We start from the raw sequence: 26,981 nt of genomic DNA, 5'->3' as shown, positions 1-26,981 counted from the left end.
GAAAGCATTAGCTTAATAGCAGTTTGATGATGACAGTCCTTGGCTAACCTCATCACCAGGTTCAATTGCTATCGCATACAGCGAGAAAGAGCCGGCTGGTGGGCAAGATTAGACTAATAAAATAGTTATGAAATCAACATTGTGTCATCTCTATAGAGTTCATTTCGTATACAAAAAAAACCTCTCAGACACATTGCCTGACTGACTGACTAGACAGGGAGTTTGACGACCTGGAATATGGCCTCTATATAACATTTTTCTTTCACCATTGTTGTTCCTCCCACAACATTAATTAAAGTTAATGTTAATGTGATGCAGCCGAATAGCTATTGAGATATGACTCACGGTGGGATAGATGTACCCAGCTTCAAAAGTCAAGGTTAGGGGAGCCTGAGCCAGATAGAGAAAGAGAGGGCAAAATTGAGAGAGAGAGATAGAAAGGGAGAAATGTAGATTTTTTTTTTAAAGAAATACATTATTCTCCTTTTTATCAGAATGAAGGCCTCTTCCTTTGTGTTTTCTCAACAGAAACAGACACAACAACACTATTAGCTGCCCCCATCTTGCCTCTTGGAGTCATTTCTTGACCAATAGAAAATGGCTGTTGTCGATATGATGCACATCATTTTCCTATGTTTCAGCTCTTTTTTTGAGTGTACAAAAGTTCATATTTTTCTCTTGGGTGTTCTTTTGATATTTATTGGGTATTTTCTTAGGTGAAAGGTGTGCAGAGTTGGGGTAAAGATAATATGGAGTTCGAACACATTGACACAGGTTGTGATATGGCTATTAGAAAGGCAACCTGTTCGTGGGGCCAACGACAGATTGGCTTCATGAAATTAATGTTTTACAATAGATCATGTTTCTGAAAACAGAATACCTGTCCCTGACCTCATAACGTCACTGAATTTTCCAAATGTCAAATACTAATTCATACCTCTGTTTACTAGACCTCCACCCATGTCACCTTTCAAAAACCGGACTCCTAAGTCCTCAATACAGGAAGGACTTAATACTAACTCCTGGAGCTTATTCAGGAGGGTGTCACTTCTGTTTACAAAGTTTCAGATAGAAATGTCATGTGTCGAGCTGAAAATCCACCTCATTTTGCTAGAGACTCATGTCAGACAGAGGACTTAAAACACAATACATCTCGAGAGAGAGAGAATACATTTCTCTGTAAATATTGTTCGACGTTGTGTCCTCGTGAATAAGGGTCCGTCCCAATAAAATCTTCTTTCTCCTGAAGTGTTCACTTGTTCACTAATTCCCACAAACCTTAAAGCATTGAATTGTTAAGGTGTGTGCTAGGGGGCGTTTCCACCAGATTTCTTATGCCAGTCATTCCTTTCAAATTAGTAAAGAGACGTGAACAGGTGTACACTTTGGGACGTAGAAGAGAGAATTGGAACATAGCCCAAGTATTACTGTACTTCCTGCCTCTGACTTCCTATCACGACTCGAGGCATTGTCACGGTGCTATTTGACAGTTGTTGCTTTGGCCTGATAGTGAATTCCATCACGATACATATCACCTGAGTGGACCCTTAGTCTTACAATAGTCCAATTCAGTTTCTCTGTATAACACAGACATTTTATTGAACACTTTCAATGCTTTGTATGAAAAAAACATTTCTGATTTTAATGAGTGAACAGAAAGCATTCAGTAGTCATTCAAGACATCATATTCAAGCCAAAGAAAAGAAGAAACATGTTGTCAAGGACAACTGCAAGTCCTTGACTAGCACTTCGTAATGCTTTCTCCTAGGTTCAGGTGTTGTGAAGGTAAGGAGGTTATTTTGCTGTAGCAATGTTCTATACTGACCCCATATAAAAAGATTGATTGATCTCTGAGGATAGGAGTGTGTGTGTGTGTGTGTGTGTGTGTGTGTGTGTGTGTCACTGTCCCGCTCTCTCACACCCCTCCATCAAATTTTATCAAAAAGGACTGAGGCCCACCTGAGCCCCTACAACATGATCACAGACCCTTACACACACACACACACACACACACACACTTTGCACTCGCATTTACTTCACCTCTACGTTTATCTCTGTTTTATCATAGACCTGTCGATTACACTGAACAAAAATATAAACGCTACATGCAACAATTTCAAAGATTTTACTGAGTTACAGTTCATACAAGGAAATCAGTCTATTTAAATGAATTCATTAGGCCCCAATCGATGGATTTCACATGACTGGGAATACAGATATGCATCTGTTGGTCACAGATACTTTAAGAGAAAGGTAGAGGTGTGGATCAGAAAACCAGTCAGTATCTGGTGTGACCTCCATTTGTCTCATGCAGCACGACACATCTCCTTCGTATAGAGTTGATCAGGCTGTTGATTGTGGCCTGTGGAATGTTTTCCCACTCCTCTCCAATTGCTGTGAGAAGTTGCTGGATATTCGTGGGTGGAACACACTGTCGTACAAGTCGACCCAGAGCATCCCAAACGTGATCAATGGGTGACATGTCTGGTGAGTATGCAGGCCATGGAAGGATTGGGTCATTTTCAGCTTCCAGGAATTGTGTACTGATTCTTGCAACATGGGGCCGTGCATTATCATGCTGATACATGAGATGATGGCGGCGGATGAATGTCACGACAATGGGACTCAGGATCTCATCAAGGTATCTCTGTGCATTCAAGTTGTCATCAATAAAATGCAATTGTGTTTGTTGTCTGTAGCTTTTGCCCACCCATACCATAACCCCACCGCCACCATGGGGCAATCTGTTCACAACGGTGACATCAGAAAACCCCTGGCCCACACGATGCCAGGCCATCGAAGGTGAGCATTGGCACACTGAAGTCAGTTACAATGCCGACGCCATCAGGTTAAGGCCTTGATGAGAATGACGAGCACACAGATGAGCTTCCCTGAGACGGTTTCTGTACAGAAATTGTACAGAAATTCTTCAGTTGTGCAAACCCACAGTTTCATCAGCTGTCCAGGTGGTTGGTTTCAGACGATCCTGCAGGGGAAGATGTCAGATGTGGAGGTCCTGGGCTGGCATAGTTACACGTGGTCTGCGGTTGTGAGGCTGGTTGGACGTACTGCCAAATTCTCGAAAATAATGTTTTAGGTGGCTTATGGTAGAGAAATGAACATTCAATTATCTGGCAACAGCTCTGGTGGACATTCCTGCAGTCAGCATGTCAATTGCACACCCTCATAATCTGAGACATAGGTGGCATTGTGTTGTGTGACAAATCGGCACATTTTAGAATGGCCTTTTATTGTCCCCAGCACAGGGTGCACCTGTGTAACAATCATGCTGTTTAATCAGCTTATTGATATGCCACACCTGTCTGGTGGATGGATTATCTTGTCAAAGGAGAAATGCTCAGTAACAGGGATGTAAATACATTTGTGCACATCATTTGAAAGAAATACGCTTTTTGTCCATATGGCACATTTGTGGGATCTTTTATTTCAGCTCATGAAACAGAGGACCAATGCTGCGTTTATATTTGTGTTCAGTGTAGTTGCTCCAAGGACATGTTGGTAAATCTAGAAGAAAAAAAATCTAACATTTATCACGAAATACCAAGAAATGTTTTCAATATTTGACCAAGAAACTTTACAAACATTTTGAAAAATTGATAGAATCAGTGCAGTTTCTCTGCAATAAAACCATGCGAAAACAACTCTATTTATATGCAGCACAGTGCAACAGAAAGACTCATTTTCCCCGGAAAGCGGTGTCCTCGACCTTACATGTGAAGTACTTAAACAGGACAATAAAAACATGTTACCTAAACTACAGCCAGACTATACAGGGTGTCTGATTTGAGAAAAATAGCATTAATATGTCACATCTGTCTTTTGTACGTGTGAAATAGGACAAATACACTATATATACAAAAGTATGTGGACATCCCTTCAAATTAGTGCATTCAGCTATTTCAGTCACACCCGTTGCTGACATGTGTATAAAATTGAGCACACAGCCATGCAATCTCCATAGGAAGACATTGGCAGTAAAAGGCCTTACCGAGAGCTAAGTGACTTTCAACGTGCCATCGTCTTAGGATGTCACCTTTCCAACAAGTCCGCCGTGCTAGAGTCAACTATAAGGGCTGTTATTGTGAAGTGGAAATGTCTAGGAGCAACAACGGATCAGCCGTGAAGTGGTAGGCCACACAAGCTCACAGAATGGATCCACAGAGTGTTGAAGGGTGTAGCAAGTCAAGATTGTCTGTCCTCGGTTGCAACACTCACTACCGAGTTCCAAACTGCCTCTGGAAGCATTGTCAGCACAATAACTGTTCGTCGGGAACTTCATGAAAAGGCCTGCCTCGGCCATGGAAGATCACCATGTGCAATGCCAAGCGTCGGATGGAGTGGTGTAAAGCTTGCCGCCATTGGACTCGAATCTGGGTTTGGCGGATGCCAGGAGAACACTACCTGCATAGTGCCAATTGTAAAGTTTGGTGGAGGAATAATGGTCTGGGACTGTTTTTCGTGGTTCGGTCTTGGCCCCTTAGTTCCATTGAAGGGAAATCTTAACACTACAGCATATAATGACATTCCTGACGATTATGTGCTTCCAACTTTGGGGCAACAGTTTGGGGAAGGCCCTTTCCTGTTGCAACATGACAATGCACCTGTGCACAAAGCGAGGTCCATACAGAAATGGTTTGTCGAGATCGGTGTGGAAGAACTTGATTGGCCTGCACAGATCCCTGACCTCAACCCCATCAAACACCTTTGAGATGAATTGTAACCCCCGACTGCGAGCCAGGCCTATTCGCCCAACATCAGTGCCGACCTTACTAATGCTCTTGTGGCTGAATGGAAACAAGTCCCCACAGCAATGTTCCAACATATAGTGGAAAGCCTTCCCAGAAGTGGAGGCTGTTATAGCAGCAAAGGGGCGACCAACTGTATGTAGTTCTGCACTTGAGCTGATCATGTAATTTAATGTTCTGCCATGTTGGGCGATATTATGTCATGTGTCATGTTCTGTGTGGACCCCAGGAAGAGTAGCTGCTGCTTTTGCAACAGCTAATGGGGATCCTAATAAAATACCAAAACTCCATATTAATGCCCATGATTTTGGAATGAGATGTTCAATGAGCAGGTGTCCACATACTTTTGGTATGTAGTGTATATGCACCCATCACATTATTATTATTATTCATATTATTATTATTATAATTCCACGATGTTATACTTATTACTTCACCTATAATGAGTCTTTGAATCGAGGCTGCAATGTTCTGTATGTTAATCAGGACTTGGTGAACAATAGTTATATCTTAATGAATGTACTTTATATCACTTTATTATCTGTTTATTACCCTGCTCTTCAAGATAACATAGAGGAACAAAGTAAAGAGAAGATGAAAGAAATGGTCTAGAGACAGAGATGGTAGAGTACTGACAAGAGCTAACCAGAGTGCACTCTTAGTAAAATTGGTTAATGGTGGAGGAAGATGCAGAGGTAGCTCTGTAGTGTGTCCCTCTCTTTGCCTCTCTCTTGAGTTTTCTCACAACCTCTCATCTTCTGCTCTCTCTGTCGGACTCAACACTCATTACTGTACTGCCTTCTCTCTCTGCCCTGTTTTCTCTCCCTCTTTCTATACCCCTTCCCTCTCTCTCTCTGTCTCCCTCCTCGCTTCTCTCTCCCATCCTTCTCTCATTCCCCCTCTCTCTCTCTGCTCTCGCTCTCCCTCTCTCTCTCTCTCTGCTTCCTCTCTCTCTCCCTCCTCGCTTCTCTCTCCCATCCTTCTCTCATTCCCTCTCTCTCTATGCTCTCGCTCTCCCTCTCTCTCTCTCTGCTTCCTCTCTCTCTCTCCCTCCTCGCTTCCCTCTCCCATCCTTGTCTCTTTCACTCTCTTTGCCTCTCTCTCTCAATGCTCTCTCTCTCCTCTGCATCCCCCTCTCTCTCTGCTTCCTCTCTCTCTCTCTCCTCCACATCCCCCTCTCTCTCTCTGCTTCTTCTCTCTCTCTCCCTCCTCACTTCTTTCTCCAACCCCTCTCTCTTTCACTGTCTTTCCCTCTCTCTCTGTTCTCTTGCTCTCCTCCTCATCTCCCTGTCTCCCTCCCCCTCTCTCTGCTCCCTCTTTCTCTCTCTCCCCCTCACTGTCCTCCATTCTTACCTCCCTCCTATCTTCCTCCTCCCCTCCCTCCCTCTATCTCTGCTCCCTCCCTCTCTTTCCCCCCCGTCTCTCTCTTTCTCTCTGATGTTGTGTGCTTCTGCAGTACACAGGTATTGGCTCCTGTAACAGCAGCTTTGCCTCTGGGCCACAGGATCTCATCTGCTGATGTCTTAGAATTTCATCTCTGTTCCTTCTCCTCTCACCATAGTACACACACACACACACACACACACACACACACACACACACACACACACACACACGTGTGCAATCACACACCCCATGCACACACACACATCATATCTCCCATTCACACACATCTCACAAGTCTATTCTCAGTCTTTTGAAATACTACAGAACATACTTGTCTTTGCTGTCTGGGTATTTTCCCTCTAATTACTAACTAAACCTTGGAAGAATACACCCTGTACTACACCTCCTCCATTGTGAGTCTCATAGTGGGTTAGTCACTCTGTACAGTGAAGATGTTTATTTCTATGTAAGGCATAAGTGGACAGGCAAACCCAGGCTGGAACAATATAGTTGATATGAGAAGACACAAGACTGGTATAGAACAGGAAGTAGAACAGGTGGATACATGGAAGGACACGATAGGAGGGGAGAGGAGAAAAGAGAAGAGGAGAGGAGAAAAGAGGACAAGATGAGACAAGTGGGAAAGGGAAAGGAGAGGAGGAGGGTGGAAAGAGAAGAGGAGAGGAGAAAAGAGAAGAGGAGAGGAGAAAAGAGGACAAGATGAGACAAGTGGGAAAGGGAAAGGAGAAGAGAGGAGGAAAGAGAAGAGGAGAGGAGAAAAGAGGACAAGATGAGACAAGTGGGAAAGGGAAGGAGAAGAGAGGAAAGAGAAGAGGAGAGGAGAAAAGAGGACAAGATGAGACAAGTGGGAAAGGGAAAGGGAAAGGAGAGGAGAGGAGGGTGGAAAGAGGAGAGGAGAAAAGAGGACAAGATGAGACAAGTGGGAAAAAGGGAAAGGAGAGGAGAGGGTGGAAAAAGAGGAGAGGAGAAAAGAGGACAAGATGAGACAAGTGGGAAAGGGAAAGGAGAGGAGGAGGGTGGAAAGAGAATAGGAGAGGAGAAAAGAGGACAAGATGAGACAAGTGGGAAAGGGAAGGAGAAGAGAGGAGAAAAGAGAAGAGGAGAGGAGAAAAGGGGACAAGATGAGACAAGTGGGAAAGGGAAAGGAGAGGGTGGAAAGAGAAGAGAGAGAAAAGAGGACAAGATGAGGGAAAGTGGGAAAGGGAAAGGAGAGGAGAGAGGAGGAAAGAGAAGAGGAGAGGAGAAAAGAGGACAAGATGAGACAAGTGGGAAAGGGAAAGGAGAGGAGAGGGTGGAAAGAGAAGAGGAGAGGAGAAAAGAGGACAAGATGAGACAAGTGGGAAAGGGAAAGGAGAGGAGAGGGTGGAAAGAGAAGAGGAGAGGAGAAAAGAGGACAAGATGAGACAAGTGGGAAAGGGGGAGAGGAGAGGAGAAAAGAGAAGAGGAGAGGAGAAAAGAGAAGAGGATAGGAGAAAAGAGGACAAGATGAGACAAGTGGGGGAAAGGGAAAGAAAAGAGAGAGGAGAGGAGAAAAGAGGACAAGGTGAGACAAGTGGGAAAGGGAAAGGAGAGGAGAGGGTGGAAAGAGAAGAGGAGAGGAGAAAAGAGGACAAGGTGAGACAAGTGGGAACGGGAACGGAGAGGAGAGGGGGAAAAGAGAAGAGGAGAGGGTGGAAAGAGAAGAGGAGAGGGTGGAAAGAGGAGAGGAGAAAAGAGGACAAGGTGAGACAAGTGGGAAAGGGAAAGGAGAGGAGAGGGTGGAAAGAGAAGAGGAGAGGGTGGAAAGAGAAGAGGAGAGGAGAAAAGAGGACAAGGTGAGACAAGTGGGAAAGAGAAGAGGAGAGGAGAAAAGAGGACAAGGTGAGACAAGTGGGAAAGGGAAAGGAGAGGAGAGGGTGGAAAGAGAAGAGGAGAGGAGAAAAGAGGACAAGGTGAGACAAGTGGGAAAGAGAAGAGGGAGGGGTGGAGATGAAAAGAGAAGAGGAGAGGAAAGGAGAGGAGAGGGTGGAAAGAGAAGAGGAGAGGAAAGGAGAGGAGAGGGTGGAAAGAGAAGAGAAGAGGAGAGGGTGGAAAGAGAAGAGGAGAGGGTGGAAAGAATGCGTAGAGAAAGAGAAAAGGAGAGGCTGTGAGACTGGAGACCTGCACAGTACAGTGACGGCAGAAGACCAGCAGGCCTGTCTTGTCAGCCTAACGTTGTTGTTACATTATAGACCAGCAGGCCTGTCAACTCCCACCTAACATTCCTATAACGTTCTGTCAACGTCGCCTGGGCAGCGACAGCACCCCACCTCCAGTTAACCGCTGACAGCAACACGTTTCAGAGAGAGAGAGAGAGAGAGAGTCAACGACAGGAAAGAGGAAGAGCGGAGCGATGAGAGAGAGAGAGAGAGAGTCAACGACAGGAAAGAGGAAGAGCGGAGCGATGAGAGAGAGTCAACGACAGGAAAGAGGAAGAGCGGAGCAATGAGAGAGAGAGAGAGAGAGAGTCAACGACAGGAAAGAGGAAGAGCAGAGCGATGAGAGAGAGAGAGAGAGAGTCAACGACAGGAAAGAGGAAGAGCGGAGCGATGAGAGAGAGAGAGAGAGAGTCAATGACAGGAAAGAGGAAGAGCGGAGCGATGAGAGAGAGAGAGAGAGAGAGTCAACGACAGGAAAGAGGAAGAGCGGAGCGATGAGAGAGAGAGAGAGAGAGTCAACGACAGGAAAGAGGAAGAGCGGAGCGATGAGAGAGAGAGAGAGAGAGTCAACGACAGGAAAGAGGAAGAGCGGAGCGATGAGAGAGAGAGAGAGAGTCAACGACAGGAAAGAGGAAGAGCGGAGCGAGCGGAGAGAGAGAGAGAGAGTCAACGACAGGAAAGAGGAAGAGCGGAGCGATGAGAGAGAGAGAGAGAGTCAACGACAGGAAAGAGGAAGAGCGGAGCGATGAGAGAGAGAGAGAGTCAACGACAGGAAAGAGGAAGAGCGGAGCGATGAGAGAGAGAGAGAGAGAGTCAACGACAGGAAAGAGGAAGAGCGGAGCGATGAGAGAGAGAGAGGAAGAGAGAGTCAACGACAGGAAAGAGGAAGAGCGGAGCGAGAGAGAGAGAGAGAGAGAGTCAACGACAGGAAAGAGGAAGAGCGGAGCGATGAGAGAGAGAGAGTCAACGACAGGAAAGAGGAAGAGCGGAGCGATGAGAGAGAGAGAGTCAACGACAGGAAAGAGGAAGAGCGGAGCGATGAGAGAGAGAGAGTCAACGACAGGAAAGAGGAAGAGCGGAGCGATGAGAGAGAGAGAGTCAACGACAGGAAAGAGGAAGAGCGGAGCGATGAGAGAGAGAGAGTCAACGACAGGAAAGAGGAAGAGCGGAGCGATGAGAGAGAGAGAGTCAACGACAGGAAAGAGGAAGAGCGGAGCGATGAGAGAGAGAGTCAACGACAGGAAAGAGGAAGAGCGGAGCGATGAGAGAGAGAGAGAGTCAACGACAGGAAAGAGGAAGAGCGGAGCGATGAGAGAGAGAGAGAGTCAACAGGAAAGAGGAAAAGAGGAAGAGCGGAGCGAGGAAAGAGGAAGAGCGGAGAGAGAGAGAGTCAACGACAGGAAAGAGGAAGAGCGGAGCGATGAGAGAGAGAGAGAGTCAACGACAGGAAAGAGGAAGAGCGGAGCGATGAGAGAGAGAGTCAACGACAGGAAAGAGGAAGAGCGGAGCGATGAGAGAGAGAGAGAGAGTCAACGACAGGAAAGAGGAAGAGCGGAGCGATGAGAGAGAGAGAGTCAACGACAGGAAAGAGGAAGAGCGGAGCGATGAGAGAGAGAGAGTCAGACAGGAAAGAGGAAGAGCGGAGAGAAAGAGGAAAGAGGAAGAGCGGAGCGATGAGAGAGAGAGAGTCAACGACAGGAAAGAGGAAGAGCGGAGCGAGAGAGAGAGAGAGAGAGAGTCAACGACAGGAAAGAGGAAGAGCGGAGCGAGAGAGAGAGAGAGAGAGTCAACGACAGGAAAGAGGAAGAGCGGAGCGGAGAGAGAGAGAGAGTCAACGACAGGAAAGAGGAAGAGAGAGAGAGAGAGAGAGTCAACGACAGGAAAGAGGAAGAGCGGAGCGATGAGAGAGAGAGAGTCAACGACAGGAAAGAGGAAGAGCGGAGCGATGAGAGAGAGAGAGTCAACGACAGGAAAGAGGAAGAGCGGAGCGATGAGAGAGAGAGAGTCAACGACAGGAAAGAGGAAGAGCGGAGCGATGAGAGAGAGAGAGTCAACGACAGGAAAGAGGAAGAGCGGAGCGATGAGAGAGAGAGAGAGTCAACGACAGGAAAGAGGAAGAGCGGAGCGAAGAGGAGAGACAGGAAAGAGGAAGAGCGGAGCGATGAGAGAGAGAGAGAGTCAACGACAGGAAAGAGGAAGAGCGGAGCGATGAGAGAGAGAGAGAGAGTCAACGACAGGAAAGAGGAAGAGCGGAGCGATGAGAGAGAGAGAGAGAGAGTCAACGACAGGAAAGAGGAAGAGCGGAGCGATGAGAGAGAGAGAGTCAACGACAGGAAAGAGGAAGAGCGGAGCGATGAGAGAGAGAGAGTCAACGACAGGAAAGAGGAAGAGCGGAGCGATGAGAGAGAGAGAGAGTCAACGACAGGAAAGAGGAAGAGCGGAGCGATGAGAGAGAGAGAGTCAACGACAGGAAAGAGGAAGAGCGGAGCGATGAGAGAGAGAGAGAGTCAACGACAGGAAAGAGGAAGAGCGGAGCGATGAGAGAGAGAGGGAGTCAACGACAGGAAAGAGGAAGAGCGGAGCGATGAGAGAGAGAGAGAGTCAACGACAGGAAAGAGGAAGAGCGGAGCGATGAGAGAGAGAGAGAGAGTCAACGACAGGAAAGAGGAAGAGCGGAGCGATGAGAGAGAGAGAGAGTCAACGACAGGAAAGAGGAAGAGCGGAGCGATGAGAGAGAGAGAGAGAGTCAACGACAGGAAAGAGGAAGAGCGGAGCGATGAGAGAGAGAGAGAGACAGGAAAGAGGAAGAGCGGAGCGAGAGAGAGAGAGAGTCAACGACAGGAAAGAGGAAGAGCGGAGCGATGAGAGAGAGAGAGAGAGAGTCAACGACAGGAAAGAGGAAGAGCGGAGCGATGAGAGAGAGAGAGAGAGAGTCAACGACAGGAAAGAGGAAGAGCGGAGCGATGAGAGAGAGAGAGAGTCAACGACAGGAAAGAGGAAGAGCGGAGCGATGAGAGAGAGAGAGAGAGAGTCAACGACAGGAAAGAGGAAGAGCGGAGCGATGAGAGAGAGAGAGAGAGTCAACGACAGGAAAGAGGAAGAGCGGAGCGATGAGAGAGAGAGAGTCAACGACAGGAAAGAGGAAGAGCGGAGCGAGAGAGAGAGAGAGAGAGAGTCAACGACAGGAAAGAGGAAGAGCGGAGCGATGAGAGAGAGAGAGAGTCAACGACAGGAAAGAGGAAGAGCGGAGATGAGAGAGAGAGAGTCAAGGAAAGAGAAAGAGAGAGCGGAGAGAGAGAGAGAGAGTCAACGACAGGAAAGAAAGAGCGGAGGAAGAGCGGAGCAGGAAAGAGGAAGAGCGGAGCGATGAGAGAGAGAGAGAGTCAACGACAGGAAAGAGGAAGAGCGGAGCGATGAGAGAGAGAGAGAGTCAACGACAGGAAAGAGGAAGAGCGGAGCGATGAGAGAGAGAGAGAGTCAACGACAGGAAAGAGGAAGAGCGGAGCGATGAGAGAGAGAGAGAGTCAACGACAGGAAAGAGGAAGAGCGGAGCGATGAGAGAGAGAGAGTCAACGACAGGAAAGAGGAAGAGCGGAGCGATGAGAGAGAGAGAGAGTCAACGACAGGAAAGAGGAAGAGCGGAGCGATGAGAGAGAGAGAGTCAACGACAGGAAAGAGGAAGAGCGGAGCGATGAGAGAGAGAGAGAGAGTCAACGACAGGAAAGAGGAAGAGCGGAGCGATGAGAGAGAGAGAGAGTCAACGACAGGAAAGAGGAAGAGCGGAGCGAGAGAGAGAGAGAGAGTCAACGACAGGAAAGAGGAAGAGCGGAGCGATGAGAGAGAGAGAGAGAGAGTCAACGACAGGAAAGAGGAAGAGCGGAGCGATGAGAGAGAGAGAGAGAGAGTCAACGACAGGAAAGAGGAAGAGCGGAGCGATGAGAGAGAGAGAGAGAGAGTCAACGACAGGAAAGAGGAAGAGCGGAGCGAGAGAGAGAGAGAGAGAGAGTCAACGACAGGAAAGAGGAAGAGCGGAGCGATGAGAGAGAGAGAGAGAGAGAGTCAACGACAGGAAAGAGGAAGAGCGGAGCGATGAGAGAGAGAGAGTCAACGACAGGAAAGAGGAAGAGCGGAGCGATGAGAGAGAGAGAGAGAGAGAGTCAACGACAGGAAAGAGGAAGAGCGGAGCGATGAGAGAGAGAGAGAGAGAGAGTCAACGACAGGAAAGAGGAAGAGCGGAGCGATGAGAGAGAGAGAGAGAGAGTCAACGACAGGAAAGAGGAAGAGCGGAGCGATGAGAGAGAGAGAGAGAGAGTCAACGACAGGAAAGAGGAAGAGCGGAGCGATGAGAGAGAGAGAGTCAACGACAGGAAAGAGGAAGAGCGGAGCGATGAGAGAGAGAGTCAACGACAGGAAAGAGGAAGAGCGGAGCGATGAGAGAGAGAGAGTCAACGACAGGAAAGAGGAAGAGCGGAGCGAAGAGAGAGAGAGAGAGAGAGTCAACGACAGGAAAGAGGAAGAGCGGAGCGAAGAGAGAGAGAGAGAGAGAGTCAACGACAGGAAAGAGGAAGAGCGGAGAGAGAGAGAGAGAGAGAGAGAGAGTCAACGACAGGAAAGAGGAAGAGCGGAGCGATGAGAGAGAGAGTCAACGACAGGAAAGAGGAAGAGCGGAGCGATGAGAGAGAGAGAGAGAGTCAACGACAGGAAAGAGGAAGAGCAGAGCGATGAGAGAGAGAGAGAGTCAACGACAGGAAAGAGGAAGAGCGGAGCGATGAGAGAGAGAGAGAGAGTCAACGACAGGAAAGAGGAAGAGCGGAGCGATGAGCGAGAGAGAGAGAGAGTCAACGACAGGAAAGAGGAAGAGCGGAGCGATGAGAGAGAGAGAGAGAGAGTCAACGACAGGAAAGAGGAAGAGCGGAGCGATGAGAGAGAGAGAGTCAACGACAGGAAAGAGGAAGAGCGGAGCGATGAGAGAGAGAGGAAGAGAGAGTCAACGACAGGAAAGAGGAAGAGCGGAGCGATGAGAGAGAGAGAGAGAGAGTCAACGACAGGAAAGAGGAAGAGCGGAGCGATGAGAGAGAGAGAGTCAATGACAGGAAAGAGGAAGAGCGGAGCGATGAGAGAGAGAGAGAGTCAACGACAGGAAAGAGGAAGAGCGGAGCGATGAGAGAGAGAGAGAGAGTCAACGACAGGAAAGAGGAAGAGCGGAGCGATGAGAGAGAGAGAGTCAAGACAGGAAAGAGGAAGTCGGAGCGACGACAGGAAAGAGGAAGAGCGGAGCGATGAGAGAGAGAGAGTCAACGACAGGAAAGAGGAAGAGCGGAGCGATGAGAGAGAGAGAGTCAACGACAGGAAAGAGGAAGAGATGAGAGAGAGAGAGTCAACGACAGGAAAGAGGAAGAGCGGAGCGATGAGAGAGAGAGAGAGAGAGAGAGTCAACGACAGGAAAGAGGAAGAGCGGAGCGAGAGAGAGAGAGAGAGAGTCAACGACAGGAAAGAGGAAGAGCGGAGCGATGAGAGAGAGAGAGAGAGAGTCAACGACAGGAAAGAGGAAGAGCGGAGCGATGAGAGAGAGAGAGAGTCAACGACAGGAAAGAGGAAGAGCGGAGCGATGAGAGAGAGAGAGTCAACGACAGGAAAGAGGAAGAGCGGAGCGATGAGAGAGAGAGAGAGAGTCAACGACAGGAAAGAGGAAGAGCGGAGCGATGAGAGAGAGAGAGAGAGAGTCAACGACAGGAAAGAGGAAGAGCGGAGCGATGAGAGAGAGAGAGTCAACGACAGGAAAGAGGAAGAGCGGAGCGATGAGAGAGAGAGAGTTGGCACTTCACTGCCCGTCCGCTACCACAGCCAGGATACCGACCGCTTGAGTCTTGACACACTTTGTGTTCTGCTCTTGGCCAGTGCTGAGGGGCCGTGTGTTACGGCTATAAGGGACCCAGGGAAACGAGGAAGACAGGCTGGCTCAGTTCCCTTGCCTATTAGACTCCTGTGCATGCAGTAGTTTTGTAGCATAGTGGCAAGGAACAACTCACTGGAAGGAATAAACGTTAAGATGAAACAAACTCAGAGGGGTGGAAATGTATTCTAGAGAGGGTGAATTGAAGCTATCTCGGGTGGTTGGTGTTGGGTGTAAATGTTACTGCGCCCCAGTACATAATGTAAGTGTTGGTTTTATTAACTGAGAGAGTAGATGTAATATGTTTGACTTGAAGATACTGTAATAGGTTAAGCGGTGTGGTAGAGCTGGGCAGAACCAGAACCCTGCACACACTGCAGCTCAGCAGGACCAGTGGCTCTCCCTGGTTTCTAGGTTGATAGAAGCCTGTAGAAAAGACTGTGATGGGAGCTAGGTGGTGACAGGAAGATGGAGGCAGAGATTTAGAGTGGGATTTGGTATAGCGGAGCCATGCCCAGAAATAGTTGCGTTTCAGTAATAATTTCTAACAGACATCTGTTCAATTCCCTCTGTTTGCTCTCTCAGTCCCAACCCAACATGACAGATAACTGTTCCACTCTGTTCAGCTACAGTTGAACCCCTTATAGGAAGGTAGGGCTTGAAATTTGAGGCAAATGTGTGTGTGTGTGTGTGTGTGTGTGTGTGTGTGTGTGTGTGTGTGTGTGTGTGTGTGTGTGTGTGTGTGTGTGTGTGTGTGTGTGTGTGTGTGTGTGTGTGAGAGAATGACTGGAGTTTGGGCACTGTGGTGCCAGTCTCCTGTCAGTGGTAGTGTTACAGATTCCCCTGCCAGTGAGCTTTCTAACTTCATGCAGCTCACTCCACTGATGGTGCCAGAGAGACTAGAGGACCACAAACTGTCTCCCCAAACTCCCTGTGACCTATGCTACCAGGCCACCGATAGGTTGCTAGGGAGGTTGCTAGGGGGCAGGTCGTGGGTGTGTGTGGAGAGGGTGTGTGAAAGCAGAGTGAAAAGTATTCTGTATTTAAAGGAAATTCTTTGTAGGATGAGGACACTCTTCTGTGTGTGTTTTTGTCGTCATCTGGTTGTAACAGTGGGGCTAAAGGGATCATGGGAGTTGGAGTCTTCCCGCCTCTGTTTTAGTCTGAACAGATGACAAGGACATGCACTGTTCAGCTCTGGGTTTAGACTCAGGAGCAAAAAAACACAACAAACAACAGGACAATACAATTTAGCGTAGTGATAATTCTGACTTGTTTTCTGAGTTTCAGCCTAGATGGTGATATTTCAGTGACTGGCTACCCTGAGTTTCTGCCTGGTGATATTTCAGTGGCTGGCTACACTGAGTTTCTGCATGGTGATATTTCAGTGGCTGGCTACACTGAGTTTCAGCCTAGATGGTGATATTTCAGTGGCTGGCTACACTGAGTTTCAGCCTAGATGGTGATATTTCAGTGGCTGGCTACACTGAGTTTCAGCCTAGATGGTGATATTTCAGTGGCTGGCTACACTGAGTTTCAGCCTAGATGGTGATATTTCAGTGGCTGGCTACACTGAGTTTCAGCCTAGATGGTGATATTTCAGTGGCTGGCTACACTGAGTTTCAGCCTAGATGGTGATATTTCAGTGGCTGGCTACACTGAGTTTCAGCCTAGATGGTGATATTTCAGTGGCTGGCTACACTGAGTTTCAGCCTAGATGGTGATATTTCAGTGGCTGGCTACACTGAGTTTCAGCCTAGATGGTGATATTTCAGTAGCTGGCTACACTGAGTTTCAGCCTAGATGGTGATATTTCAGTGGCTGGCTACACTGAGTTTCAGCCTAGATGGTGATCAAGGAGTACTGGGAAAGACAGAAAGAGAGAGAGAAGAGAGAGGGTGGAAAGAGAGAGAAGGGAGAGAGTGGAATGAGAGAGAAGAGAGAGAGTGGAAAGAGAGAGAGTGGAACGACAGAGAGAGAGAAGAGAGAGAGAGAGAGAGAGAGAGAGAGTGGAAATAGAGAGAGTGGAACGACAGCGAGAGAAGAGAGAGCAAATGGAATGAGAGAGAGAGAGAGAGAGAGAGAGAGAGAGAGAGAGAGAGAGAGAGAGAGAGAGAGAGTGGAAATAGAGAGAGTTGAACGACAGAGAGAAGAGAGAGCAAAGATGAGAGAGAGAGTGGAAATAGAGAGAGTGGAACGACAGAGAGAGAAGAGAGAGCAAATGGAATGAGAGAGAGGAAAGAGAGAGAGAGTGGAAACAGAGAGTGGAACAACAGAGAGAGAGAGAGAGAGAGAGAGAGAGAGAGAGAGAGAGAGTGGAAATAGAGAGAGTGGAACGACGAGAGAAGAGAGAGCAAAGAGAGAAGAGAGAGAGAGAGAGAGAGAGAGTGGAAATAGAGAGAGTGGAACGACAGCGAGAGAAGAGAGAGCAAATGGAATGAGAGAGAGAGAGAGAGTGGAAATAGAGAGAGTGGGAAATAGAGAGAGTGGAAATAGAGAGAGTGGAACGACAGAGAGAGAAGAGAGAGCAAATGGAATGAGACAGAGAGAAAGAGAGAGCAAATGGAATGGAAATAGAGAGTGGAAAACAGAGAGTGGAACAACAGAGAGAGAAGAGAGAGAGAGAGAGAGAGAGAGAGAGAGAGTGGAAATAGAGAGAGTGGAACGACAGAGAGAGAAGAGAGAGCAAATGGAATGAGAGAGAGAAAGAGAGAGAGAGTGGAAATAGAGAGAGTGGAACGACAGAGAGAGAAGAGAGAGAGAGAGTGGAACGACAGAGAGAGAAGAGAGAGCAAATGGAAAGAGAGAGAGAGAGAGAGAGAGTGGAAAGAGAGAGAGAAGAGAGAGAGAGAGAGTGGAATGAGAAAGAGAAGAGAGAGAGAGTGGAAATAGAGAGAGTGGAAGGACAGCGAGAGAAGAGAGAGCAAATGGAATGAGAGAGAGAGAGAGAGAGAGAGTGGAAATAGAGAGAGTGGAACGACAGAGAGAGAAGAGAGAGCAAATGGAATGAGAGAGAGAAAGAGAGAACACAAAACCCTGTCCCCCTCCAACAAAGACAACCCTATCTCCACGGCTTCATAACAGCCCCAATAAACAATTGCACTATTCTCTCTCCCCCTCTCTCTTTCACTCTCTCTTCCTGTCTGCCTTCACTTTGTTTCCACCACACAGCCCTCCATCGCTCCCTCCTTCCCCTCCACTCTTTTTCTCTAATCCCTATTTTCTTTGTGCTTGTTCCCCTCTCTTGCTCTCTTCATCTCCCTGTTCGTTGGCTGCTCTCTTGTAGCAGGACTTTATTTGCTCCCTCTCTAAAGTGTCACCCGATGCCATTGTGTTTTATCCATTTGTCTTTGTTACAATTTCTGTTCCTGCTTCTCTCTCTCTCTCTCTCTCCCATTCTCCATTCCTACGACACCCCCTCCCTCTCCTCCCTCTCCCCCTTTTAGGGCTCGGAGCGTTCCCGTTTCTTCCACTCTTTTCACGTGTTTCTATTGCTGTCGCTCTGCTCTCTCTTTCTCTACCCCGTCTCTTCAGCTCTTTGTAGCACTCCTGTCGCTCTGCTCTCTCTTTCTCTACCCCGTCTCTTCAGCTCTTTGTAGCACTCCTGTCGCTCTGCTCTCTCTTTCTCTACCCCGTCTCTTCAGCTCTTTGTAGCACTCCTGTCGCTCTGCTCTCTCTTTCTCTACCCCGTCTCTTCAGCTCTTTGTAGCACTCCTGTCGCTCTGCTCTCTCTCTTTCTCTACCCTGTCTCTTCAGCTCTTTGTAGCACTTCTGTCGCTCTGCTCTCTCTTTCTCTACCCCGTCTCTTCAGCTCTTTGTAGCACTCCTGTCGCTCTGCTCTCTCTTTCTCTACCCCGTCTCTTCAGCTCTTTGTAGCACTCCTGTCGCTCTGCTCTCTCTTTCTCTACCCCGTCTCTTCAGCTCTTTGTAGCACTCCTGTCGCTCTGCTCTCTCTCTTTCTCTACCCCGTCTCTTCAGCTCTTTGTAGCACTCCTGTCGTTCCACGCTCCCTTGTTCTTTCCCCCGTCTTCCTCCTCTCTCCCGGCTTTATAAATAGCATTTGGAGAAGGCAGACGTTGTTTTTTTCTCCTCCTCTATTTAAAGATGGATCAATTACAGAAATGAAGTGAAGGGGAAGCAAAGACCCACAGAGTGTCTCACGGTATACTGCTCCAGAACACCACACAACAATGGCACACACACACACACACACACACATACACATACACATACACATACACACACACACACACACACACTCTTGTCCTTCTTTTCCACCGCCACCCTTTTCCCCCTCATTCTTTTCCTCCATCCCAGCTAAAAGCCCCGTTGCTCTTTGGTTACCCCAGCCATCACCCCTTCTCTTCCTCTTCCCCCTCTTTTCTTCTTATGCACTCGTTCCAGCCTGTCATTCTATCACGAGTCCTCTAAAATAACAGCTAGCTACTCGCACAACCTTGCCATTGAGTGTGTGTGTCACAGGGTTCACACACACACACACAAACCACACACAGCCCTCTTCAGAATCAGAATCCCCTTTATTCACCAAGCACAATTACACATACTCAGAATTTGCCTTGGTGAGAAGGTGCCAGCAATAGACAATATCCAAACAGAATATACAATATCAGAACATAAAACGTACAACTCTGGAGTGTAGGAGCTGTATCTGGAGCTGATTACAGTGGGAATACAGGATTTACAGAGGGGATATATCTATATAAGGGAGGGATGCTGCCGTGATCAATATATACAGTGTTGTGCAGAGGTTTTACATGCAAATGCAGTATAGTGCACATTAGTATTTGAGGTCATTGATGACAAGGTGCAGTAATCAGCCCGATGCCAAGTCACTTTATCCCTATGAGCCCGATGGCCAGGTAATGAGGGCCACAGCACGGGGGACGAAAGTGTTCAGGTGGCTGGCGGTTTTGGTGGTGATTGATCTAAACCGTCTGCTAGGGCGGAGTCTTTGAAATATGGGGTGGGTTGACAGGGTAGCGATGATCTTCCTTGTCCTGGAGGCAGACTGGGCAAAGCGCTGCAGTTTGTCCTTGCAGCGGGCAGACACAGATCCAAACCAGACTGAAGAGGTGAGAATGGACGTGTAGAGCAGAACCAAAATTGTCGTAGAGTTTGAATCTCCTCAGATGCCGCACATAGTACGTCCCCTGTTGTCTTCCAGGTCGTTAAAACCTTTAGTGTTTATGAAGATCCCCATGGCACATGGTTGATATACAAAACAACGCCGGATTCAAAACATAGAGTTTTTCAATTTAAATGATGATACAAAATTCTTGAAACCTATTTTTTTTTATATAATATATATATGGGGCATACAACCATCCCAGCTCTGCAGATTTTGCTGCAAAGAGACAGTCATTAGATCACTTGTTTTGGTACGGTCCCGTAGGTAGCTTCTTTTTGGTCGCAGGTTCAGGAGTTGCTGAAAAATTGCAACATTTACTTGGAGTTAACTCTGCAAATACCACTGCTGGGTGATTTGAAAAGTCATATTCAATCAATCGATAATATAATAATACAAAGGTGTTTATCTTTACAATCTGTATAAACTATGAGAATAGAAATGTTCAGGACTTTTGTGAAACATCACAGTAGAAAAATACATGGCAGCTAGAAATCAAAACTGAAAGAGGCTAGCTGAAAGCTGGGACTAAAAACACAGGAAAGAGAGCTAATGTAAAATATACTGTCCGTGAAACTGTCCGTATGAATAAGCTGGAAGTAGAAGCCTAAGTATTGCTGTCCATTAGTTCACTCAAATTAGGCGAGGGGGGTTAGGGGGAAGTAATAAAGGAAAATATATTTAATTAGTTTACTCCACTTAGGGGAGGCGTGGTAGGGTTAGGGGAAAATAATAAAGAAGGAAATTATTGTAATATTTCATATTTAAAATAATATATTATATTATAATAATAATATATTTACAAAAAAATGTATGTGGGATTGGACATGCAGACAATTACACTGATAGAAGCCACGATCTATCTGCCAAGGCAGCAGCTACTTACTCTTCCTATGGTCCAAACAGGAATACTCTTCCTATGGTCCAAACAGGAATAATCTTCCTGGGGTCCAAACAGGAATACTCTTCCTATGGTCCAAACAGGAATACTCTTCCTATGGTCCAAACAGGAATACTCTTCCTGGGGTCCAAACAGGAATAATCTTCCTGGGGTCCAAACAGGAATAATCTTCCTGAGGTCCAAACACAAATAATCTTCCTGGGGTCCAAACAGGAATACTCTTCCTGGGGTCCAAACAGGAATACTCTTTCTGGGGTTCAAACAGGAATACTCTTTGTAGGGTCCTGGGGACTGCACCAGGTCACCAGGCGGTCAACATCTACCTGGTACTTGGACTCTTCGCCGTCGGAGACCAGGGTGGTGTCATCAGCAATCTTGAGTAGCTTGAGTAGGATGTAATGGCAGACCTCTGATATACAGCTAAGAGCTCATTGATAAAGCCTCTTGGCTCAAATGCTATAGATGGAAGGGGAGAAGAAGAGGGCGGATAGCTTGCTACTCTGGGGAGGGTTTTCACCCTGTTCTCTCCAAAAACAACACAGCCTCTCCTGTTGCTAACAGATAGCTCTATTCACACAGCTGTAGTGTCTGCCACTCCAGCCCAGTAAGTTGTTGTTGGTTTTGCTGTTGTCTTCTGCAAAGCGGTGCAGGTTGTGGAGAGGGTAAAGGAGGAGAAACGCACAGACTGTAAGTTGGGCCTACAGTCTCTTGTAGCTTCTATGTACAGACAACACTGCCAGAGCCAGACTTAACTGGCATGCTGTGTATAGTATTCAGACAGATACAGCAGGATAATTGGGAGCAAGTGGGGGTTAACATATGAAGGCAGCTAGATGGGTGAATATACGCTCACTGGACAGTTTATTAGGTACACCCCGTTCAAGGTACCCCGTTCGCGAAAATGGTTCGCTCCTACAGACAGTGAGTCATGTGGCTGTGGCTTGCTATATAAAGCAGGCAGACAGGCATTGAGGCATTCAGTTACTGTTTGATTGAACGTTAGAATGGGAGAAATTAGTGACCTAAGAGACTGAGCGTGGTGCCGATTCCAGTATCTCAGACACGGCCGGCCTCCTGGGATTTTCACACATGACTGTGTCTAGGGGTTACCGAGAATGGTGCGACAAACAGAAAACATCCAGTCAGCAGGCAGTCCTGTGGGTGAAAACTGCTCAGTAATGAGAGAGGTCAAAGGAGGATGACAATAATCGTGCAAGCTAACAGGTAGGCCACAAACAGACAAATAACGACGCAGTCCAACAGTGTTGTGCAGAGCGGCATCTCGGAACGCACAACTCGTCAATCCTCATCACAGATGGATTACTGCAGCAGACGAACACACTGGGTTCCACTCCTATCAGCTAAAAACAAGAAGAAGCGGCTCCTGTGTGCCCGCAATCACCAACACTGGAGAAACATAGCCTGGTCCGACGAATCACAGTTCCTGTTGCGTCATGCTGATGGCAGAGTCAGAATTTGGCGTAAGCCACATGTGTCCATGGCCTCATCCTGCCTGGTGGTGGTGTAATTATGTGCGGGATGTTTATCTGGCCCAGATTAGGTCCCTTTTGAGTGGGGGATACCAATTGAGCATCCTTTGAATTCACACCTTGTAGAATCCATGCCCTGAAGAATTCAGGCTGTTCTGGAGGCAAAGGGGGCTCCGACTCGGTACTAAATGGCTGAACCTAATAAACAATAAGTCAGCCAGGCAGCCAGACGGGTGAATATATATATATATATATATATATATATATATATATATATATATATATATATATATATATATATTGTAGAAAATAGTAAAAATAAAGTGACAATGTAGAATAATAGTGAAGATATCAAAACTATGAAATAACACATATGGAATCATGTAGTAACCAATAAAGTGCTAAACACATGTTTAAAACAAAAGTGTTAAACAAATCAAATATATATTTTAGATTTGAGATTCTTCAAAGTAGCCACCCATTGCCTCGATGAAAGCTGTGCACACTCTTGGCATTCTCTCAACCAGCTTTACCTGGAATGCTTTTCCAAAAGTCTCGAAGGAGTTCCCACATATGCTGAGCACTTGTTGGTTGCTTTTCCTTCACTCTGCGGTCCAACTCATCCCAAACCATATCAATTTGGTTTAGGTTGGGTGATTGTGAAGGTCAGGTCATCTGATGCATCACTCCATCACTCTCCTTCTTGGTCAAATAGTCCTTACACAGCCTGGAGGTGTGTGGGTCATTGTCCTGTTGAAAAACAAATTATAGTCCCAGAATGCTGTGGTAGCCATGCTGGTTAAGTGTGCCTTGAAATCTATATACATCAGATGACAGTGTCACCAGAAAAGCACCATCACACCTGCTCCTCCATGCATCACAATGGGAACCACACATGCAGAGATCATCCATTCACCTACTCTGTGTCTCACGAAGGCATGGCCGTTGGATCCAAAAATCTCTTCTTATTATTGGTGTCCTTTAATAGTGGTTTCTTTGCAGCAATTCAACCATGAAGGACTGATTCAATAGTCTCTGTTACTTGAACTCTGTGAAGCATTTATTTGGGCTTTATTTTCTGAGTCTGGTAACTCTAATGAACTCATCCTCCGCAGTACAGGTAACTCTGGGTCTTTCTTTCCTGTGGCGGCCCTCATGAGAGCCAGTTTCATCATAACACTTGATGGTTTTTGCGACTGCAATTGAAGAAACTTTTAAAGTTCTTGAAATGTTCCGCATTGACTGACCTTCATGTCTTAAAGTAATGGTGACTGTCGTTTCTCTTTGCTTATTTGAGCTGTTCTTGCCATAATAGGGACTTGGTCTTTTACCAAATAGGGTAAAATATCTTCTGTTGTAACGATCGTCGTTGGAATGAGACCAAAGCGCAGCGTGGAAATTGTTCATATTTAATGTTCACCAAAAAAACACTCAATCAAAATGACAAACGGAGAAAACGAAAGCGCACAGTTCTGTCAGGGAAACAACCTAAACAGAAAATAATCACCCACCAAACACAGGTGGGAAAAGGCTACCTAAGTATGATTCTCAACTAGAGACAACGAACGACACCTGCCTCTGATTGAGAACCATACCAGGCCAAACACAAAACCACAACATAGAAAAAAGAACATAGACTACCCACCCCAACTCACGCCCTGACCAAACTAAAACAAAGACATAACAAAGGAACTAAGGTCAGAACGTGACATCTGTATACCAACCCTACCATGTCCCAACACAACTGATTGGCTCAAACGCATTAAGAAGGAAATACATTTCACAAATTAACTTTAAACATGGCACACCTGTTAATTGAAATGCATTCCAGGTGACTACCTCATGAACCCGGTTGAGAGAATGCCAAGAGTGTGCAATGCTGTCATCAAGGCAAAGTGTGGCTACTTTGAAGAATCTCAAATACAAAATATATTTGGATTTGTTTAACACTTTTTTGGTTACTACATGATTCCATATGTGTTATTTGTCTTCACTATTATTCTACAATGTAAAAAAAATAATGAAAAACCCTGGAATGAGTAGGTGTGTTCAAACTTTTGACTGGTACTGTATATAAACTGACACTCTCTTTCTCACTGCCGTGCACATGCAAGCATTCAGGCAAGCACACACGCGGACATACACACAAATGGATGCACGCACACCTGGAGAAATGCACCCACATACACCCTCTGCCTCTCCATACTCACCTAATTTCCCCATTTCTATCCTGGTAATGATCCGTGTAACCTTTGCTCTGATACATAGGGTTTAATCAGAGAGAAGGAGGTTTGATGATGACTGTGGTCTGATTGGTCTGCAGCCAGGCTCTGTCTCCACACATCTCATCACTGCTCATTCATCACTATGCTATCTATGGGCTACCGAAAGATAGATCACACATGAACAAACACACACAGGTTGTAAAAAAATTGTTTTTTTAAAAAGCATAACAATTGTCACTAAATAATTGCTTATTGAATTGAATGCACATAACACTTGTCAACTTAATTTAAATCAATGTGTGTTTTTAAGTTCACGGAGTCTACACTGAATCTTTTCATTTGTTTTTTGCCCCCTTAGGAACCCTGGTTTGGCCACTCCAGTTATCCTGGCTACCTCTCTATAGCCGAGCATCCAAATAGACAATCATTTTTATTTCTGTGGACTATTTGGACTAGACAAGTTGCCACATGGCACTTTACATCAATCAATTTACTGTCTCTATGCTATATCTGTTCATTTGTATTTTGCCCCTTGAGAACAACTTCAGATATACATGCCTACAGTAAATTGGAAATGATCATGTTTGGAAAATATCATTCCTATCTTATAATTCCTCTTTGTGTTAAAATATCATTTAAATTGGGGATAACCTGACACTCGTCTCTGCACACACTCAATGTAATGTAATACGTGTCATGTAATTTCACTTAACGTATGAAGAGATGGATGGGAGTGATGGGATCTACAGTGCTCTCCAACTCCCATTATAAGTACAGACTTATTCTCTGCATACGTTCGATTCAATTAGATACTGCATTCCAATTGTACCCTATGAAGCTCTAGTTGAAGCATGGTTAAAGGGGCAGCGCAGTTAAAAACATGTTTTTAATGTCTTGTTTATGATATTTCCATGATATTTCCATACTATGAGGTAGAAATTGTGGACATGTTTGTGTAAGAGCTGTTTGAAAAAAAACGCCTGGAATTTCAGCCTGTTTGGTGGAATGTAATTTTGGCCCGTCGCATAACGTCACCCATCTGATTATAATAGACTAATTAACGTGAAACATTTATTTACATATTCCCTCCTAGTTTTGTGGCTGGTCCTGCCCAAAAGCAAGAGAGATTGTGCAGTATTCCATCAGAATAATCACTTCGTACAATTTGGCTTCAATTTATTTTCATAACCAACTGTCAGAGAAGTTCAGTCGAACCTCCTGCACAGCACACTTTGCATCAGACTACATTGCAAATCAGGCAAGGTAGGTATTTCCCAGCAGCTCTGTTAAGCATCGCATGGATCTGGAAATTGGCAGCAGCAGAAACCATTCATGAAGTAAGTGTCTGGATAGTTATTTTTCTATTATAAGTAAAGGACATGCAAATCATGGCATTCTCTCAGCCGCGATGTGCTGATAAAGATTTAGTCTAAAGTGCATTATATGGACCTAGAAAAACAATTACATTTTTAAGTAGGCAAAACATTAGTAGGAAATTTTTGTCATCACCGTGACGTTGCCAGATTGACTTCAGATGGAGTATAACTTTAGCTAGCTAGCTAAGATTGATGGACAGGACCAGATTTTAGCCAGCAACAGTAATGTTAGCATTGCTTGCTAGCATTTATTTTACAAACTTTTCTAGCTTTGTCAATTTCCATCCCACTAAAGTAAATTTGACGACATAATGGCAAGGTTGTTTCCTACTAATTACTTGCCTACTTTAGCAATGTCATGTTTATAGCCACTATAATGTATCCTCATGTTAGCTAGATTGCTTGCTAGCTAGCTAGCAAAGCATGAGCTAACTAATGGCAGCTAGCCTGTTGACTGTTGTTCAAGCTGCAGTCAGTCACTCATCCAAAACGGACCAAGATGGTGTCTTGTCTTTTTTATGTTCGTGTTTTACTTTGATGACTACTTTGTAGCTACTAGCTTGCCAGCCAGAAGAGGGTAACTATTATTATTACTAGTAGTAGTAGGCTGGACGATAGAACGAGTCAAAATTCACCCAAGGCTATGGCTAAAGAACGCTGGCTAAGTTGGAACACTAGCCACTAGCGCGAGCCCTTAGCAAATGAATGGAATCAAACGTTTGCAAAGCCTGTTTTGACTGGAGTGACTCTTAGAATTCATTTTTGCCCAAATGGCTCCAAAAATGTATCCCTTTTTATTTGACCACTACAATCTGTTCTTAGGACGAAACTGAAAAATAAGGAGATCTTCATGATTAAAATGGTGTCCAACTCGAAAAAATACAAATATACACATTGTGAGATATTTGGCGAAATAGACAGACATACCTATATTTCCCTATAGTAAACAATGGGGTGACCTCAGAGTTCCATGAGTAATGTTTTGCTGTTGTTTTCATTTAAACTACCAGCAACGTGGGCAGGTCTCATTGCCCACAATAGCAAAGCAGGCATTGTGATGTAGAACAATGTCGTGTCTTTACTCTCATTAACTGAAGACTGATAGTTTTTTATCAAAGATTCTCTAATGAGTTATTACGCAATTAGACTGATTAATCATGTAACCATAAATTCGTAAATTTGTTTGTTTTCTGCACAAACCCAGTCTTCACTATGAGTCATCCATCCATCAATTGTCTTAAATCATTTATTTTTTACAAACTAAGTAATTCACAGAAATGCACAAACAAACAATTAAACAAGGTAAATGTGGTGACATAAAATGATAGGAGAATGTGCCTTAGTGGGCTAAACCGGCATCGCGGCTTGTTAGACAAAAGGGGAAGTGGGGGTCGACTAAGAAGTCACTACAGAGTGATAATTATAACAATTGAAATGCTAATCCTTTGCACATGAACGCTCACTCATTCGGGAACAATTTCAATCAATAAATATATTTACGCTCAGTGTGTCATCTTGATCGTTAATTTCTTTTGTAGTATTGTCCGTCTCTCTTCCTCTCTCTCTCGGTTGTGGTTAGAGGGGATTGTTCAGAGTGACA

General features: G+C 45.8%; 1 protein-coding gene across 5 annotated transcripts in view; it reads left to right on the top strand.

Annotated features, from left to right (window-relative positions):
* The window catches only part of nlgn2a (neuroligin 2a), a 288,568-nt gene that overhangs the window by 141,066 nt on the left and 120,521 nt on the right, over window positions 1-26,981 (top strand). The gene's annotated exons all lie outside the window — the stretch shown is intronic.

Source organism: Oncorhynchus tshawytscha, linkage group LG10, assembly GCF_018296145.1.
Source record: "Oncorhynchus tshawytscha isolate Ot180627B linkage group LG10, Otsh_v2.0, whole genome shotgun sequence".
Lineage (NCBI taxonomy): Eukaryota > Metazoa > Chordata > Actinopteri > Salmoniformes > Salmonidae > Oncorhynchus > Oncorhynchus tshawytscha.
Note: the sequence above shows the minus strand (reverse complement) of the source record. Positions and strands in the feature narration are given on the sequence as shown.